This window comes from Nyctereutes procyonoides, unplaced genomic scaffold (assembly GCF_905146905.1).
Source record: "Nyctereutes procyonoides isolate TBG_1078 unplaced genomic scaffold, NYPRO_anot_genome, whole genome shotgun sequence".
Taxonomy (NCBI): domain Eukaryota; kingdom Metazoa; phylum Chordata; class Mammalia; order Carnivora; family Canidae; genus Nyctereutes; species Nyctereutes procyonoides.
Window position 1 is genome coordinate 37943461 of NW_026575159.1, and position 18973 is coordinate 37962433.

Genomic DNA, 18973 nt, shown 5'->3' on the forward strand with positions numbered 1-18973 from the left:
AACTCTTTTTTTTTTTTTTTGGAACTCATAATACAAACAATACTATATTTGATGGAGTCACTGAGTCCTCTAAGTCTATTCTGCTTCTCTCTTTTGTTCAGCTTGATTACTTTCTGTTACTTTCATATATGTCACTAATTTGTTCCTGTGCTTCTTCTATTCTGCTGTTCATTCCATAATGTGTGTTTTTCATTTCATTTACTGAACATTTTATCTCTGTGTTAAGGGTCCCACTCATGTCTTTCACCCTTTTCTCAAGTCCAGTGAGTATCTTTATGATCATTGCTTTAATTTATCAGTCAGGTGTGTGTGCCCTTGCCCTGTTCTTTCATTTAAGATAAATTTCTCTGTCTTCTCATGTTGTCTGCCTCTCTGTGTTTGTGTTATAGTCACCTATGTCTTCTGTTTTTGAAGCAGTGGATTTATAAAGAGGCGGTCCTGGAGTTCCCTGAAGTGCAGTGTCCCTTGTTCACCAGAACCTAGCACTTCAGGAGAGTATCATGTGTGTGTTGCTTATGCCCTGCTGTTGTGTCTGAGTCACTTTTTCTTTCAGTGTAGTCAACTGCACTGACTGCCTACTATGGTGTTAGTTGGATCCATGCATGCCAACTCTAAGGTGGAGGGCCCACTAGGGATGTTGTGAGTGGGGCAGCAGTTTTAACAGAATATGCCCTGGGCCATTAGTTCTATGCCAGATCTTCCTAAATGGTGCGGTGGCCTGGGGGTGTGGTGGGGGGGTTGGTGCTGTGCACTATGGCAGCTGGGGATTATGCATGGCTTTAACACAATTTACCCAGAGTCCCAGCCCAAGGCTGGCTGGGAGTATGAGTGTTCTCAGGAGAACTTGTGGCCATAGTACATTGCTGGCAGGTTAGGTAGTGTCTGTGCAGTACTGCCTTCTGCAGGTGGCTCTGTGTTTATGCTTAGAGGCAGAGGATAAAAATGTTGCCTACCAGTTTCCTAGTTTTTGGTTAAGTCCCCCAACATGCTCCAAAATCAATATGAACAGCTGTCTTCTGTTTGCTCCTGGCATTCTGTAAATTACTGTTTTTATGTTTTCTCTCCATGTAGGCTGCTATATCTTTAAGGGGTCAACCCAGCTATCACTTGCCCTCCCTGCTAGCCCAGTGCTAGGTAGGCTGACTTTTAAAGCTCCAGGCTTCAAGTCCCACTAGTTTTAAAAACTCATGGAATTCAGCACTCTGGATTTTTTTTTAATTTCATTTATTTATTCATGAGAGACACAGAGAGGGAGAGAGGGGGGGGCAGAGACACAGGCAGAGAGAGAAGCAGGCTCCATGCAGGGAGTCCGACATAGGACCCTATCCCTGGTCTCGAGGATCACACCCTGGGCTGAAGGTGGCACTAAACCCCTGAGCCACCCGGGCTGCCCAACACTCTGGATTTTAAAGCTAACTGTTGGGTGGAGGGGATGAGTCTAACCCATGTGAGCTCCCTCACGAGAGGGCCCATTTCCCTGTTGTCTTTGTGTATGCAGCTCCTTCTCTCCTGCAGGCAGCCTCCCTCTCTTTTTCTGACCTTCCTAACCCTCCAGATGCACTCTTCCCTATATTTAGTTGTGAGTTTGTTCAGCCCATCTTTGGATCACTCTCTAGTTTATCTACTAGGATGTGGGTGATATTTAGTTGTAAATGTGGGGTTGGGAGAGCTCAGGGTCCTCCTACTCTACCATCTTCCTAAGCTCTCCCCACTTTTCCCATTATGTTTTATATTGAAATCGTTTATCATTTAAAATTTTTGAATGCTAAAATTACTGGATTTGTTGTTCTTGTTTGAGATTCTTTATTTAGATTTCTAGTGGGTTATTTTTAATAACAATGTCTATTTTTAACTTGATTAATTCTACATTTGGCCTTCCTATTGTTTGCTTTGATATTACTTTCTGTATCTTTTAGAAAGATGCTTAATTTACTTGTTGCTATTCATAAATATTAGCACTAATTATATATTTTTGTTTCCATTTTCCTCTGATAAGCACATAGTTTTTGGTACATAATATTTGCAGTTTTATTATATTTTCAACTTTGTCTTTAATTCAAGGACTATTTGGCATATTTTTTAAATTTACAGAAAAAAGACACTTAATTTTTGAAGTCAAGGGTCATTACAGTAGAAACACATATCTCTATATTTGATACTTATTAAATTACTGACAGTAACTTTGTGATCTTATAGTCCACTGTGAAAACTCTCTTGGCATCTTAAAAGAATGCATTCAATGTTTTAAAGACACAGAAATCAACTCTATCTGAATTAATAATTTTCAGATTTCTGTGCACTTAAATATTTTTTCATAAGCTTATTCATGTATAGAAAAAGGTAAAATAAGATCTTGTATTTTATCCTTTTATAATAGAAACAACCCAAATGTCCCCAACTGATGAATAGGTAATTAAAATATGATACATGTATACACTGCAATATTATTCAACAATTTATTTTAAAATATATACTGGTACTTGCTACAATATGAATAAAACTTTAAATCAATATGCTAAGTGAAAGAAGTCAGTCACAAAGGATGACATGCCTTATGGTTTCATGTATGTAAAATGCCAAAAATAAGCAAATCCAGAGACAGAGTAGGTTAGCAGTTTCTCTAGTCATTTCCACAGAGAGACAACAGGAGACTGACTGCTAATGGGTTCCCAGTTTCTTATGAGGTAATAAAAATATTATAATACTGACTTTCATGATGAATGTACAACTCGATAAACTAAAAAAAATAGATACTTCAAGTAGATCATTTATATGGTATATCAATAAATGTGTCATGGAAAAGATATTGAATATTCCTATTGTATTGTTTAAATTGACATATAACATTGTGTAAATTTAAGGTGTACAAAATGTTGATTTGATACATTTATATATTATAATATGATTGCCATTGTGACAATAATTAGCACATCTGTTAGACCACATAATTATAATTTCTTTCTGGTGGTTGGAATAATTTCCAGATCTAGTCTTCCAAGTAGCTTGAGGCTTATAGTACAATATTGTTGTCTATATTCAAGATACTGTGCATTAGATCTCTAGGACTTATTTACTACGTGTTGCAAGTTCATACCCTTAAACAATATCCATCCTATCTCTCCATCCCCCACCTTCTGGTAACCTTCACTTCACTTTACTCTGCTTTTTTTGTTTGGCTTTTTCAGATCACACATGTAAATAATATCATAGGGGGTTTGACAATCTCTGACTTATGTTACTTAGCATAACGTTCTCAAAGGTGATTCATATTGTTACAATGCCAGGATGTTTTTTCTCCTGACTAAATAATATTCCATTGTGTGTGTATATGTATTTTACACATATGTGCATACATACATATATACATACATTCATATCACAATTTATCCGTTGATGGATATTTAGGTTGTTACCTTACCTTGGCTATTGTGAATAATCTCACAATAAAAATAGGAATGCATATATCTTTTTGATACCCTGTTTTTTTCTTTTGTTTATAAATCAGTAGTAGAATTACTGGGTCATTTGGTAGTTCAAATTTTAATGTTTTGCGATCCCTGGGTCACTCAGTGGTTTAGCGCCTGCCTTCAGCCCAGGGCATGATCCTGGAGTCCCAGGATCAAGTCTCACATCGGGCTCCCTGCATGGAGCCTGCTTCCCCCTCTGCCTGTGTCTCTGCCTCTCTCCCTCTCTCTCTCTGTGTCTCTCATGAATGAATGAATGGATGAATAAAATCTTTTATATTTTTTAAAATTTTTTGATGAAACTATATATTGTTTTCCATAGTGTCTCAACCAATTTACATTTCCATCAACCATATACAAGAGTTACCTTTTCTCCACATCCTCATCATTACTTGTCTTCTGTCTTCCTGATAATAGCCATTCTAATAGATGTGAGGATATCTCTCCCTGTGGCTGAGATTTGCACTTCCCTTTTGATTGGTGATGGGTATCTTTTCATATACCTGTTGGCCATTTGGATGTCATCTTTGGAAAAGTGTCTACTTAGCTCCTCTGGCCATTTTGAAATTCCACTGTTCGGGTTTTTTTTTCTTAATGTGTTGTATGAATCTTTATATATTTTGGAATTTAACCCATTGTCTGATAGATGGCTGGAAAATATGTTGTCACGTTCTGTAGGTTACCTTTTCTTTTTCTTTTCCTTTCTTTTTTTTTCTGCTGTGCAATTTTGACTTTTGATATAGTCCCACTTGCTTTTTGCTTTTGTTATTTGTGCTTTTGGTGTCATATCCCCCCAAAAAATCACTGCGAAGACCACTGTAGAGGAATTTCTTAAGGAGTTTTAAGTTTTAGGCCTATCTTGATACACTTCAAGTTAACTTTGGTGAATACTATAAAATAGGGGTCCAATTTCTGCATGTATTTCTCCCAATTTGGCTAGCACCATTTGTGGAAGAAACCATTTTTATTCCATTGTTTTTTGTTTGATTGTTTGTTTTGTTTTGTTTTTAGGATTTAATTTATTTATTCATGAGACAGAGAGAGAGAGAAAGAGGCAGAAGCATAGACAGGGTGAGGAGAAGCAGGCTCCATGCAAGGAGCTAGATGTGAGACTTTATCCTGGAACTTTGGGATCATGTCTTGAGCCAAAGGCAGATGCTCAACCACTGAGCCACCCAGGCCTCCCCCATTGGGTGTTTTGACTCCCTTGTCAAATATTAGTTGACCATATATGTAATGGTTTGGTTCTTGACTGTCTATTCTGCTCCATTGCTCCATGTCTTTTTTTGTGCCATTACCATATTTTTTAAATTACCGTAGCTTTGTAGGACTGAAGTCAGAGGTGTGATGCCTCTGGCTTTTTCTTCTTTCTCAGGATTCTTTGTCTATTTGGGATCTTTTGTAGTTCCACACAAATTTTGAGTTTTCTTTTTTTTGTGTGTAAAATACCATTGGAATCATAGGCATTGTGTTGAATCTATCCATGATTGGGTAGTGTGAACATTTTAACAAAATTAATTATTCTGATCTCTGAGTACAAGTCTCTTTCTGTCTGTATCTTTGATTTCTTTCAACAAATTTGTCCAGTTTTTATTGTATGGATCTTTTACTAACTTGGTTAAATTTTTCCAAGGTCTTTTATTATTTCGATGCTATTATGAATGAAACAGTTTTCATTTATTTTTCATGTTTCCTTACTAGTGTAAGTAAATGAGATTTTTATATGTTGATTTTATATCCTGCAACTTTACTAGATTTGATTAGCTCTAATGGTTTTTCGATTGAGTCTTTATTATATTTTCTACATATAAAAATCATATAGTCTGAAAATGATGACAATTTTACTTTCTTTCCAATTTGGATGGCTTTTCTTTTTCCTGCCTAATTGCTCTGGCCAGGACTTTCAGAATTATACTGAATAAAAGTGGTGAGAGTAGACATCCTCATTTTGTTCCTGATCTTAACAGAAAGGCTTTTAATTTTGCACTGTTGAGTATAATGTTAGGTGGTTTTGTTATAAATAGCTTTTATTATGATAAGGCATGTTCCTCCTATACATAATCTGTTGAGGGGACATTCATCATGAGATGATGTATTTTTTCAAATATTTTTTCTGCATTTATTGAGATGATGGTGTGATTTTTTAATGTTTCATTTTATTGATGTATTACATTTATTTGCAGATATAGAACCATATCCTTGTGTCTTTGAAATAAATCCTAGTTGATCAAGGTGAATAAACTTTTAATGTGTTCTTGAATTAGTGTTATTATTCTGTTGAATTTTTGCATCTATAAAAGGCAGCTCTTTCTACCCATGGGTCCTATCTCTGTGGTATATTTTTCAGGGATATCATTCTGTAGTGGTGGTGGTGGTGGTGTTTGGAGTGTTGCTTTGGTATCAGGGTAATGTTGGCTTCTTAAAATGAGTTTGGAAGTGTTCCCTTCTCTTCCATATCTTGGAGGAGTTTGAGATGCATTGGTGTTAATTCTTCTTCAACTGTTTAGTAGAATTTGCCAGTGAAGCCATCTGGTCCTGGGGCTTTCTGTGTTGGGAAGTTTCTGAATACTAATTCAGTCTCTTAATTTGTTACTGCTGTCTTCTGATTTTCTATTTTTTCTTGATATGATCTTGGTAGGTTTTGTGTTTCTAGGAACTTTTTAGTTTCTCCTAGATTATCTAATGTATTGGTATACAATTTTTCATAGTATTACCTTTATGATTTTTTTTTGTATTTCTGTAGCATTAATGGAATTGTACTGTCTCCTTCTCTAATTTTATTTAAGCTCTCTTTTCTTCATTAAGCCACTTAAAGTGTTGCCAATTATATCTTTCTGAAAAAAAAAAAAAAACACAGCTCTTAGTTTTATTGCTCCTTTCTGTTTTTTTCTCTGATTTCATCTTTCTGCTGATTTTGATTATTTTTAGCCTTCTGCTAACTTTGGGCTTAGTTTTGTTTTTTGTTTGTTTTGCTAGTTCATTGAAGTATAAAGTTGTTTGAGAGTTTTCTAAATTCTTATATGCATTTATTGCTATAAACTGTCCTTTCAGTACTAATTTTGCAGTATTTCATAGGATTTGGTATACTATGTTTCCCTTCTCGTTTGTTTGAAATTTTTTTAGATTTCCCATTTGATACTTTTTTTGACCTATTCGTTGTTCAGAAGTATGATGTTTGTTTAAATTTAGGATTTTTCAGTTTTTCTTGTTTTCTAGTTTCACCGTATTATAATTAGAAAAGATAGTTGTTATACTTTTATTCTTAAATTTTCTAGAAATTGCTTTTTTAAAATTTATTTTATTTTTTAAAGATTTTATTTATCCATTCATGACAGAGAGAGCAAGAGAGAGAAAGAGGCAGAGACACAGGCAGAGGGAGAAGCAGGCTCCATGCAGGGAACCTGACGTGGAACTCGATCCAGGATCTCCAGGATCACACTGCAGGCTGAAGGAGGTGCTAAACCACTGAGCCACCAGGGTTGCCCTAAAAATTGCTTTGTGCTTATCATATAATGTATCTCAATGTTCTGTATGTACTTGGGAAGAATGTATGTCCTGTTTTTGGATGGAATGCTATATATATAGCATATAGCTGCACTATTTATTCATTGAAGTTTCCTACTATCATTGTATTATTGTTTATTTCTCCCTTTAGAGCTGTTAGTATTTACCAAATATGTTTAAGTGTTCCAATGTTTGGTGTATATATATTTATGATTTTTATATCTTAATGTATTTTCCCACTTATCATCTTATAGTGACATTCTTCATCTCTTGGTACTGTTTTTGTCTTAAATTGTATTTTGTCTGATGTATGTACGCCTATCCTCACTTTCTTTTTGTTTCTATTTGCATAAGATATGTAGCTTCATTCCTTTACTTTGAACCGTGTGATTTTAGAGCTTAAATAAGTCTCCTGTAAGCAGTGCATAGATTTTTGTTTTGTTTGTTTTAAGCTATCCAGTTACTCTGTGTCTTTTGTTCAGTAAATTCAGTACATTTACATTTAAAGTGATTATTGATATGTAAGGACTTAATACTGTCATTTATTGATTGCTTTCTGGTTGTTTTGTTTTTTTCCATTGTTTCTTTTCTCTTCTGTTTCTGCCTGTCATTGTAAATTAGTGGTTTTCCATAGTGATATGCTCTCTTTTCTTTTTTCTTTTTTTTTAATGCTTTGTGAATCTACACTAGAGTTTTGCCTTGTGGTTACCATCTTTGCTTTGTGGTTTAAACACCATAGATATAACAGTCTATTTTATACTGATAGAAACTTATCTTTGTTCACTTATAAATGTGCCACTCTTTACTCCTCTTTTGCATTTTTGATGTCATAATTTATCTACTTTTATGCTGTGTATTCATTAACAAATTATAGTAGCTATAGCTTTTTTTTAGTATTTTTTTGCCTTTAACCTTTATGTGACAGTTAAATGGTTAATATACCATTCTAATAGAGTTTTCTAATTGTCTGTCTTTCACTTCTAACAATGTGTTGTGTACTTTTATGTTTTCATATCACTAATTAGTGTCTTTTCATGTCAGACTGAAAAACTCCTTTGTAACATTTCTTCAAGTCTAGTACAACCATAGTGAACACCCTTAACTTTTGTTTGTCTAGGAAAGCTTTTATTTCTCCTATAACATATCTAAAGGATAACTTGGCTGGAGAAAGTATTCTTGATTGGCAATTTTTATCTTTCAACACGTTAAATATATTATTCTTTTCTCTCCTGGCATATAAAGTTTCTGCTGAGAAATCTCATAATCTAATAGAGGTTGCTTTAGAGGTTACTTTCTTTTTTTCCACTGCTGACTTTAAGAATCTTTATCATTGATTTTTGATAGATTTGTTATATTATGTGTTGGAGAATGTCTTTTGGCATTTAGATAATCTGTTGTACTATTAGCTTTGTGGAGTTGCATTTTCAAGTCCTTCCCCACATTTGGGAAATTCTCCTCTTTTATGTATGTATGGATGTATGTATTTATGTATGTAAGTTATGGCTCTTCTTGGCCCAGTTTCAATTCAAAAAGGAACTCTGCACAATTTATTTTTGCAAATACTACCTAAAATATGAAATCTAGATAATGCCAATTGGATATGTAATTTGTATTTTTCTCCATTTATTTTTAACTTACATGTTTTCCAGAAGAATGGAACAATGAAAGTTTATGCAGTTAGGCTTGGACATTTAGGTGTAGATTTAGATCAAGATGTTTAATTTTCCTTACACTGTCATCCAAATAAGATAGATTATTAGACATTGCTATTGAATGAAATATTTGTCATTATTATTTATGATATTAAATACAAGAAGAACCAGAGATAGCTACAGGGCTTAGGCATGCTTAGATTATGAGAAATTGGCAGAAGTATAGGAGATGATATTTAGCATTTTAAAACAGTGGAAAAGTAGATTCTAAAACTTCCTGACTTATCATGTAAATGTTTACCAGGAACACAATTTTAGAATAGCTGATATTATTATTATTTTTTAAAGATTTTATTCATTTATTCATGAGAGACACAGAGAGAGAGAAGCACAGACACAGGCAGAGTTAGAAGTAGGCTCCATGCAGGGAGTCTGATATGGGACTTGATCCTGGGTCTCCAGGATCACACCCTGGGCTAAAAGCAGCACTAAACTGCTGAGCCACCTGGGCTGCCCAGAACAGCTGATATTATAACTGATGTGGTGGTAATAGTTTGGAAGGAAAAGGACAGCTAGAAGGCAAGCAGTACATGTAAATTCACATAATTGTGACATGATCTTAATTATATCTTTATTAGATTGTGTGATCCAGGAAGCATTTAATTTTATTTCATTCTAAGGACTTAGGTGATTGTTCATTTTATGTGTAATAGTAGCTGATTAAAAAATTATTTCTAGAGTGTTGATGAATGAATTGTTTTAAGTCTGGAGAGAGGAGCCTGCAGTTATGATACAGTATTTCATTATTGTTTTACACTATTTAACATGTTTATTAATGACTTGACAGAATATAAAGTCCTTATTTAATTTTCAGAGAACAAAAGATTCTATAAAGTAGATAATATATTGATTGCTAAAATTAAAATTCTAAATTGTTTTAAGTTATTAAAAGACAATTCAAGTTTAAAAGTGATATGAATAAATTAAAACATTTAAGGTAAAAATTCATTTAAATTGTTATCAAACTAAACAATAGGTTTGAAAGGACTATTGTTTCAAAAATACCAAAAATACCTACTTGTACTTAAACTCCCTATTGAAGGACATGATTTAAGAATTATTAATATAAAATCAGGTTCAATTTTAGGTGTATCCAAATGTTGGTGCACTGTGAAGGCAGGGAATCTCTAGGTGGGTATCAGTTGAGTGGGCCCAGCCCCCTGTATGTGTAATTTATCAGACTACATCTAAAGCTATTTTAAAACATCTAAAGGGGAAATAGGTTTACTCATTGAGGGGGAATGCAGGCTTTGTATGCAGATTCCCAGGGGCTGAAACCTGGTCCTGCTCCTTTGTAACTGGGTGACTTGGAACTGTTTTCTGAGCTTTGTCTCTCAAATCCTTATAGGCAAAATTAAAGAATGGTGCTTATTTCACCATTAAAGTCCTGAGAATTAAAGACCAAAGAAATTAGACCAATCTCTTATACTTAGTAAATGCTTAATAATTATTTCTTGTATTGCTATTTCAATATATCTTATCTGAGATTTGAAATCAAGAAGAATAAATATAAAGCTAACTGGCTTGGTGAGAAATCTGTAAATGCCCTCATGTAGTAATCAAATATTAATTGAGGAAGACTGATATTGGTGCTAAGTTTAGCTGATTATTTTTATAATTTTCACAAGAATAATAAGGTCATACATTCTGAAAAGTGTGAATTATAAAATTTAAAATGGAATGGCAGTTATGTGTTTATATCATTGAAGAAGCTCTTCTCTTTATATTACCATGGAATTACATATAGGTCATTCTACATTGAAAATCAATACATAAATGCTTTGTAATAACACTTATAAATCGGCATATTTTCTTTGTATATAGTAAATAAAAAAAGTGATGGTCAAAATTTTTAGGTTTCTTAAATTATAAGTCCATAGATATCTGAATTCTCCCATTTCCACTTACCTCATTTATTTACTTGTGGATTTTGGTTTCTGGTTTCTCTTTTTTATTTCCTCATTTCTTTCTGTATGTTCAATTATGTCGAAGGTTTGAGGGAGTGTGGTTGTAGTTAGGGAAAGGAGTCTTGGCAGAAGTTATTTTTATGTTCACTTAAGCTGTTTAATTTTCCATTGGAAGATTATATTTTATGGCCCTAAGGCATTCGAATTTCTTACGATTTTTAGCTCATTGTTTAATGCATGTATCCCATATATGGATAATCATGACTATGTTTTGTGTCTTCAGTCATCATTTTTTCCCTTCTGCATTCATGAAAATGCATTTGCAATCCTCTCACCAAAGAGAATTAAGTTTGTTTAGGCTTTTATTTCCAGAATATATAGTAGTGCAACATCATATTTGATATGCTGTCCCTCTAAAAGGATTTGTTTTAGATAGAAATTTTAATATTTTTGACCCAGTTTACCAAGAGAAAATATATGTTCACAAAGCAAGATTTTGCCAACGTTTACACAAATATCCTCGCTTTTAATAAACAGATGGTGCTATTAATTGTTGTTCTGTTAAGTCATGCTAATATAGTATCATTTACTATTTAAGTGCCAGATATGTCTCTGACAGATGGAACATCAGTGTAGCTAATGTAGGATGATATGAGCATTGCAAGCATGATGCTAACGTGTTAGTCGTGGCATTGGCATTTGGAACCATAGTAGTCATCTTGGCAGTACCAGAGGTACTGTAATAACTGGCTGGGTGTCTGTGGCCAACCAAGCACATGGCTGTCAGTCATATCATTATTTGGAAGGGAGGTATATTCACAACTTTAAAACTGGCTACTGTATATTTCTATTTAAACCCAACTCTGAATTTTGTTAAGTCCATATGCTTTATTCTGTTTGCCTTGTTTTTCATGTAACATTTAAGATAAGAGGACATCTGCTAACTTTGGCTCAGAAAGCTACATTGACTTATTCTCAGTTATTCTGCTCTTGAAACAATTTCCTACTAACAACAACAAAAAGTTTTTCAGGATACTGCTGCAGGCTTAGTCAGTCATTTCATATAATTCAATGTGTCTAAAATATATTTTTTTAAAATCATTTTTAGCGGGCTTCTCAGAATTTCAATTTCAGGTTGTTTCTTTCATGAAATCTCTGAACAAAATGGCCTTAAGCATGCTCCAAGAACAAGCTGCTCTTTGGCATAAGCCATTTGACATCCATCCTACTTCCTGAAACTTGATTCATCTGGACTGTGACATCTCACTAAATTTAGCCAGAAGGTAGAGAATTTGCTTTCTAGCCTTTTTTTTTTTTTTTTTTTTTTTTTTAATAAACCTCCTGGACCTGGATATAGGTTTCTTTACATTCTGACCTTCAGCTTCTGCTGAGATCTTGTGGACTTTATCTTCCTGAGACATGTAAGAGTCCTCTAACACTGTGCTGTCGAATATCCTTTATGCATGCATAGTATTGACTCCAACTGACATACATAGAAAAATACTAAGTCATGCATGCTTTATCCTGTTTAATATGTTCATTCTATCTTTATAAGTGTTGGGCTGGCAAGACTGGGAACCTCAAAATGGCTGGAGGCCAGCAACCTCCCAATAAGGACGCTTTGCCGCCCCACCCCCATCTTCCTACCAATGCCGCCTTGTCCTAACTTAGCTTACAAGACCTATAAACCTTGCCCTAATCGGAATGCTGCTCTGCCCCCAACTTCCCACGAAAATTCTTTATAGAACCCCCCTGCGAGTTTGCCTGGGCGTGACTTCCCATCTGCGACTTCCCCGCTCTCTCCCTCCCCTGCCCCCGCGGAACCTCCCGCTAGACCGTGTCCCATTAAAAGCCTGTTTCAGGGCAGCCCCGGTGGCCCAGTGGTTTAGCGCTGGCTTCAGCCTGGGGTGTGATCCTGGAGACCCTGGAGACCCCGGATCAAGTCCCACTTCAGGCTCCCTGCATGGAGCCTGCTTCTCTCTCTGTCATGAGTAAAAAAAATAAAATCTTAAAAAAAAAAAAAAAAAAAAAAAAAGAAGCAGCAGCCTGTTTCGACCAACTTTTGCCTGGCTTCTCAATTCCATTTTACTACCAATCAGATTAAACCTGACAATAAGGTTAAAAGTTGGGGATCCCTGGGTGGCGCAGCGGTTTGGCGCCTGCCTTTGGCCCAGGGCGCAATCCTGGAGACCCGAGATCGAATCCCACGTTGGGCTCCCGGTGCATGGAGCCTGCTTCTCCCTCTGCCTGTGTCTCTGCCTCTCTCTCTCTCTGTGTGACTATCATAAATAAATAAAAATTAAAAAAAATTAAAAAAAATAAGGTTAAAAGTTAAGATTATGGCATTTAAAGCTGGGAAACCAAACAAAAGAGGTCTTATTTCATCTTCTTGATGGCATTGAATGGCACTGAATTCTATGCCCTATAGTGAATAGGTAAATACTTTGTATTTTCAGTGTCTTATGGAGGTTTTTTTTTTTTCCAAGTGAGTGCTAGTCCTTTAACCCTTTAACAGTTTCTTGTTTTGACTTTAATCAATGTGCTAAAAAACCCAAAAGAAAAAATATAAAATACACTCAATGTTTAGGAGATCAAATCTGGTATTCCAGTAAAATTTTCTTTTTATTAGGAGAATGAAGATCAGGCAAAATATAATGGTTTTCAATTTTCACGAATTAATTGCTGCTTTAAATATTTTTAAAATATTCTATATTATAAAAGGTTAAAACTGTTCCAAATTGGATTTAAATATATTATAAATCTCTTATCCTTTATAACATTATTTTTAGAATTGTTATTGAAATATATGGTTTTATATTATTTCACAGCATCTTTACATATTTGCTTAATTTCTCCATTTTACTAGAAATATCAGAATTCAAATTTTATTAGCAAACATAGTTTATATCAACCCTAACCTTAGAGGCATGGTAATCTGTTCAATCGAAAATTTCTGGAGAAGGCATGCCTGACAATTGTTATTTTTGGTAAACATTTGCTTGAAACAGCACATATCTGATTTGAGAGAGGTGAAGCAGCTGTTTTAGCATCACAGAAAATGTTGCCAGAAAGAAATTGTGTCCCTAAGGTGTGGGCTGAGTTACAGCTTTAAAAAATTAAATTAGCCCAGCACATGCTTGGCTCCCCTGTTACTTGGCTTCCTTGCACCATGGCCCTCCACCATGGCTTCCTATTTGTTTGGCCCAAACTCCTCTGTAGTTTATTGACAGTAGCATGATAAATCACAGTTTCCACTGGGCACCATACCTGCTCACATGGTCTTAGTGTCTGTAAGGGGGCCAATAGTCATGCCTTCTCAGGCAGGATTGTGAAATTGCTCTTTCAAAAGCTTAGAAATCAATGTTCCATGAAACAAACTATTCTTAATCCAGGCAGAAATTCTTAGGGAGTTGTGACTCTTCCCTGAAAAATGACTACAATCTTGAATCTGAGGTGGTATTCACTCATCTTCATGTGAGACTTAGGTAGCCATAAATATTTTATGCATGGAAGATATGACCAATATAATTATGGCATAGGGGGATAGGCATTCTGATTTTTAATTTTTAAAGATATCTTAGACAAATGTTAAATTCTTAGAACTACATAACCATTTTTTAAAATGACAATAAGAAAATGTTTTGAAGCAATTTAATTAAATTTCATTTGATTTTCATTTGTGCCATGAATTTACCTCATTGTGTGTGTGTGTGTGTGTGTGTGTGTGTGTGTGTGTGTTTGGGGGGGTGATGTTTTTTGTTACTTGAAGATCTGTACCAATCCTTTACTTACCTTAGGTCAGTATGGAATTGAATTAAATTTTAACTATACCATGTGTCTTGAATTCATGGATAACTGAAGAACCTATATTATAGGAGACCATAACACCATCATATAATAAATTAAAGTCATGCTGGCTATTTGGAGAGGAATGTTACTAAATTATAATGGAATGTTAATATACAGTTGATATAAAAAGAAAAGATGAATAATAGAATGTCTACTAAATTGACTTTAGTGGAAAAGCCTGTGTTGCCACTATTGATGAGAAGCAGAATGTTACCCTCAACCATAAAAAAAATCATGATTTGTTCAATATTATCAAAATAGAAAAATATATGTATTTAATATTTTACCTATTGCTTAGATAAATAAGAGAATCCACCTTTGACTTCTCAAAGAATTGCTTAAGAATTGGATGCTCAGGGGTTCTTGGGTGTCTCAGTCAGTTGAGCATCTGCCTTGGGCTTAGGTTATGATCCCAGGGTCCTGGGATGGAGCCCTGTGTGAGCCTCCTCAAATTACATGAGCCACACTGTTTCAAAACAATGCATTCTTCTAATAGTTTGTACCATACTTATTGATTCAACCAAGTTTTTAATAAATAAATATCAAGGGCAGCCCTGGTGGCTCAGCGGTTTAGTGCCACCTTGAGCCCAGGGCCTGATCCTGGAGACCCGGGATCGGGTTCCATGTCAGGCTCCTTGGGTGGAGCCTGCTTTTCCCTCTGCCTGTGTCTCGGCCGCTTTCTCTCTCTCTCTCTCATTAATGGATAAATAAAATCTTTAAAAATAAATAAATAAATAAATAAATAAATAAATAAATAAATAAATATCAAGAGAGAATTACATTCCATTGTAACCAGTATATCTGATAAATATATTTTATTTCAATATATTGTAAAATTTTCATAGTTCTAAATGTTAAAAGGTCAAATGAATTGAGCAAGATTCATGGCCACTTTCAATATCTTTTTTGTGCCTCATGGTTTTACCCAGGGCTAATAATGTTATCCAAAGGACATTCGTAGAGTGCACTTTTTGCTCTTTCTCGGGTAGTTTGATTTGTTTTCTCAGTGCTGTCACTAACATAGTAAATCAATGTTACATGACACTTTTCCAGTGGTATATAACATAACTCTTCTTATTTTGTCTGGATTCAGAAGGAAGCTTATAGTAGTTGAATCCCTTGCAGCCTGATTCATTTCTAGTATTGATTTCCAAAAGTCTAGAGTAGGATGGCAGCATTTCAAGTTATTGAACACTTAAAGAATAATCTGCTTGAATTATTTTTTTTATTTGCCCTAAAACTTGATACTAAGGAGATCTTACTGATTTTTAGGTTATAAAGGATTTATGAAAGCATTTGCTTTCTCTCTAATCTTTTGTTTTTTTCATCAATTTACTTGTGAATTAAAGATAATTTTCTAAATAATAAAAAGAAAAGATAATTTTCTGCCCCTGTGCTTGGATATGGACCATGAAAATACAATTGGGATCTGCTGTCAAAAAGTATATCCTAAAACAAAACAAAGCAAAAAACAACCCCTACATTAAATAAAACAAAAAATTGCCAGCTTTTTAAATTTTCATTTTACCACAAGAAAAGAAAACTCTAAGCCATATTGCTTCATGCTGTATAGTTTCTTTTTCTTTTTAAAAACATCAAATGACATCCTTTACTTAGGAGGTATTTAATATTAAAGTGTAGTACATGTTCTTAGAATTTAAGTTTTGGTAAGAGTTTTCTATATATTACCCAACAAACAAAGGATAGGATTGTAAGTCTAACAACTGGATTAGAAATAATATTTTCATGTTTCTTTCTGTGCCATGTTTACCTTATTTATCATATCACTTAGATTGACATGGTTTATTATGAAAATATATATCAAATGATAGTGTAATAGAGTAATTCTGCTATTTAATATATCATGCAGATCTTAAAATACCCAATTAACTTTTCTGATGATCTCTTAGGTTAACCAGTAAATTCGGTTTTACCCTACCTCTAGGTAAATTTTTGTTTAGAGACAGATTAGAATATAATGTTGCTGACATATATTAAATATGCACAGTGGGCCAGACATTGGCTTAGATATTTCAAATACCCAATTTCATTTAATCCCCAATAATGCTATAAGGGAAATAATAATACTCTCATTCTACAGATGAGGAAATAGAAGATTGAAAAGTTTAAGTCACTTGCCCCAACAGTATTCTACAGCTAGTTAGTGGAAGAAGTGAAATTTGGGACCTGATATTTAGGACATTAAATTCTAAACTTTTTCCATTGTATTAGGCAATGATAAAAATAGGTTTTCAAGTTAGTTGTTTTGTTGCTATTTTGAAATAGCAAAATTTCAAATGCTATTTGAAAGTAAAAATGCTTTCAAATTTTGTTGCTTATGCTCAAAAAATAACTGGCCTTTATCTCTATATATATTGTCTGAAACAAAACTGCCAGAAATGCTGTAGCAAGAAAATAACAGTGATAAGTTGAATTGTTTTACCCTCATTCCCCACCAATAATCTATGCAATGGAAAAATAAAATATTTCCCTAATGTAATTAATCACAACATTAGTATTAACAAAAATACGATTTTTGAGGAAAGATGGGCAATTCCTTTGTAATCACTTTAAAATGTGCCATTTGGGCCATTGGTTGACCTATCCTACAAATTAATGTAGTGGTTAGTAATTTGGCATTTGGAGTCAAATTGCTAAACTTCAAGTCTGGCTATGTCACTTAATCCTTGATATTGGACATGTGGTTTAAACTTTCAATGCCTCAGTTCCCTGATTTGTTAAGTAGGGATCAAAATTGACTATCTCTCAGAGGCTTTTGCATTTTGGATACTAAAACCTTTATAGAACTTATGTATGAAAAACTCCTTTTCACAGCACCTAATTGATAACGGTTAGTTACTAACTTTCAATGCTATTTTCAAATCAACTGATTCAACTGAAATGCTTGTGTATAATGCAAAAGTGGGTCCATATTGGTTCTTTATTGAATGTAATATACTTAAGAGATTAAGTTATATGAATATATGTTTGATTTTATTTCATGAAATGAAAATATTTAAAATAACAATACTGTTTTATCCTTAGTTGGAGAAATAGAGTTTTCATATACATGACTATGTATCCTCAGGAATATGGAACATATTTATTCAGATATAGATAGGCAAGCCAGGGAAGAAACAAGAGCAAGATTAAAACATTTTATCCTCTGAGATCTCAGCAGACAATCTGCATACTTAGTATTCTCATACAAACAAATAATTGCATCTGAAAATACGAAAGTATCTTTTGTGAACATAACATTTAAATGTAATAAATAAAGAAAAGGCATTGTCTCAGCTTTGTAAAGTATCTGGAAAAAACACATTGATGACATTATATAATTGTCCCTTGAGGTTTGTATGAATCCCATTTACTCAAGGACATTAAGGATATCAGGTCAGACAAGGTAATAGTGCTCTAGGTGTGCTTTTAGATTTTTCATGTTTGTGCTCTGAATTCCTGCTTGTTTTCTGTTTCAAATATCAGCACCTTCTCTCTTGCTCTAGTTTACTTATTTTTTCCTATAAACATAGCTGTTAGTCTTTTGCAAACAGATTATATCCTTTTTTCTCCTACTTTTTATAATCGTGCAGAAGTCATGGTACCCAACTTTTTAATTAAAATATTACTAATATTTGATAATTTTAATATTTGTATCAGTGAACCTCTGTATCAAAGTTTTCTGGTCCTTCAATTTTTCAGACTTTTTCTTCTATACAGCTTCATAACTAAGAATTATATCCATACCCTAGTCTCAGTTTCAGGCATCCAGTTTCCCAAGTAACTATCTTCCTATTTCTCTGCCACAAACACTGTATTCCAAATATTTTTAGACTTACTAGATCTAAAAATCTATTGATCCTAACTTTGTACTGCTTTTTTTTATTTCTTTCCCTTCCTCCTTCCCTTCCTCCCTCCCTCCCTTTTAAATCTTACTCACATGCTCAATTACCTTTCTCTCTCCTTTTAAAGTTCATGTTTGGAAAAATATCACCGTTATTAAGTCTTTCTACCTCTTCAGTGGCCAAATATTTGCCATTAAATCTGGCCAGAAAAAGGAGCCACTATTACATTAACTAATCTATATATTTATTACTACCAATAACTAAATACTGGTCCCTTAATGCTGCCTGATAATCCTACCATATATATATATTTTTTTTCATTTTCTTAAAGACCTTGATAAACTTACATATTCTATTATTTTTAATTTAGAAAAAAAATAGGACAGTAATTCTTTTGGATTTCTTATCCAGACAATAATTTTATATCTGAACAAGGGGACTTTTATTTTTATTTAGTTTTTAATTCTTTCTTTTGGTTAATTTATTGTACTGGCTAGGATCCCTAGTACACTGTTGCATAGAAGTGGTGAGAGAGGACATTCTTACTTTGTTTCCAATCTTAGATTCCATTCTTTATTTAACTTACCATAATTATTTTTCCCTTACACCACTCCACTGAAATTTTTCATCAAGATAACCCATGAAACCCATTCCCCTAATTCTAATGGTTAAAACTTAGATCTTTTACTTGA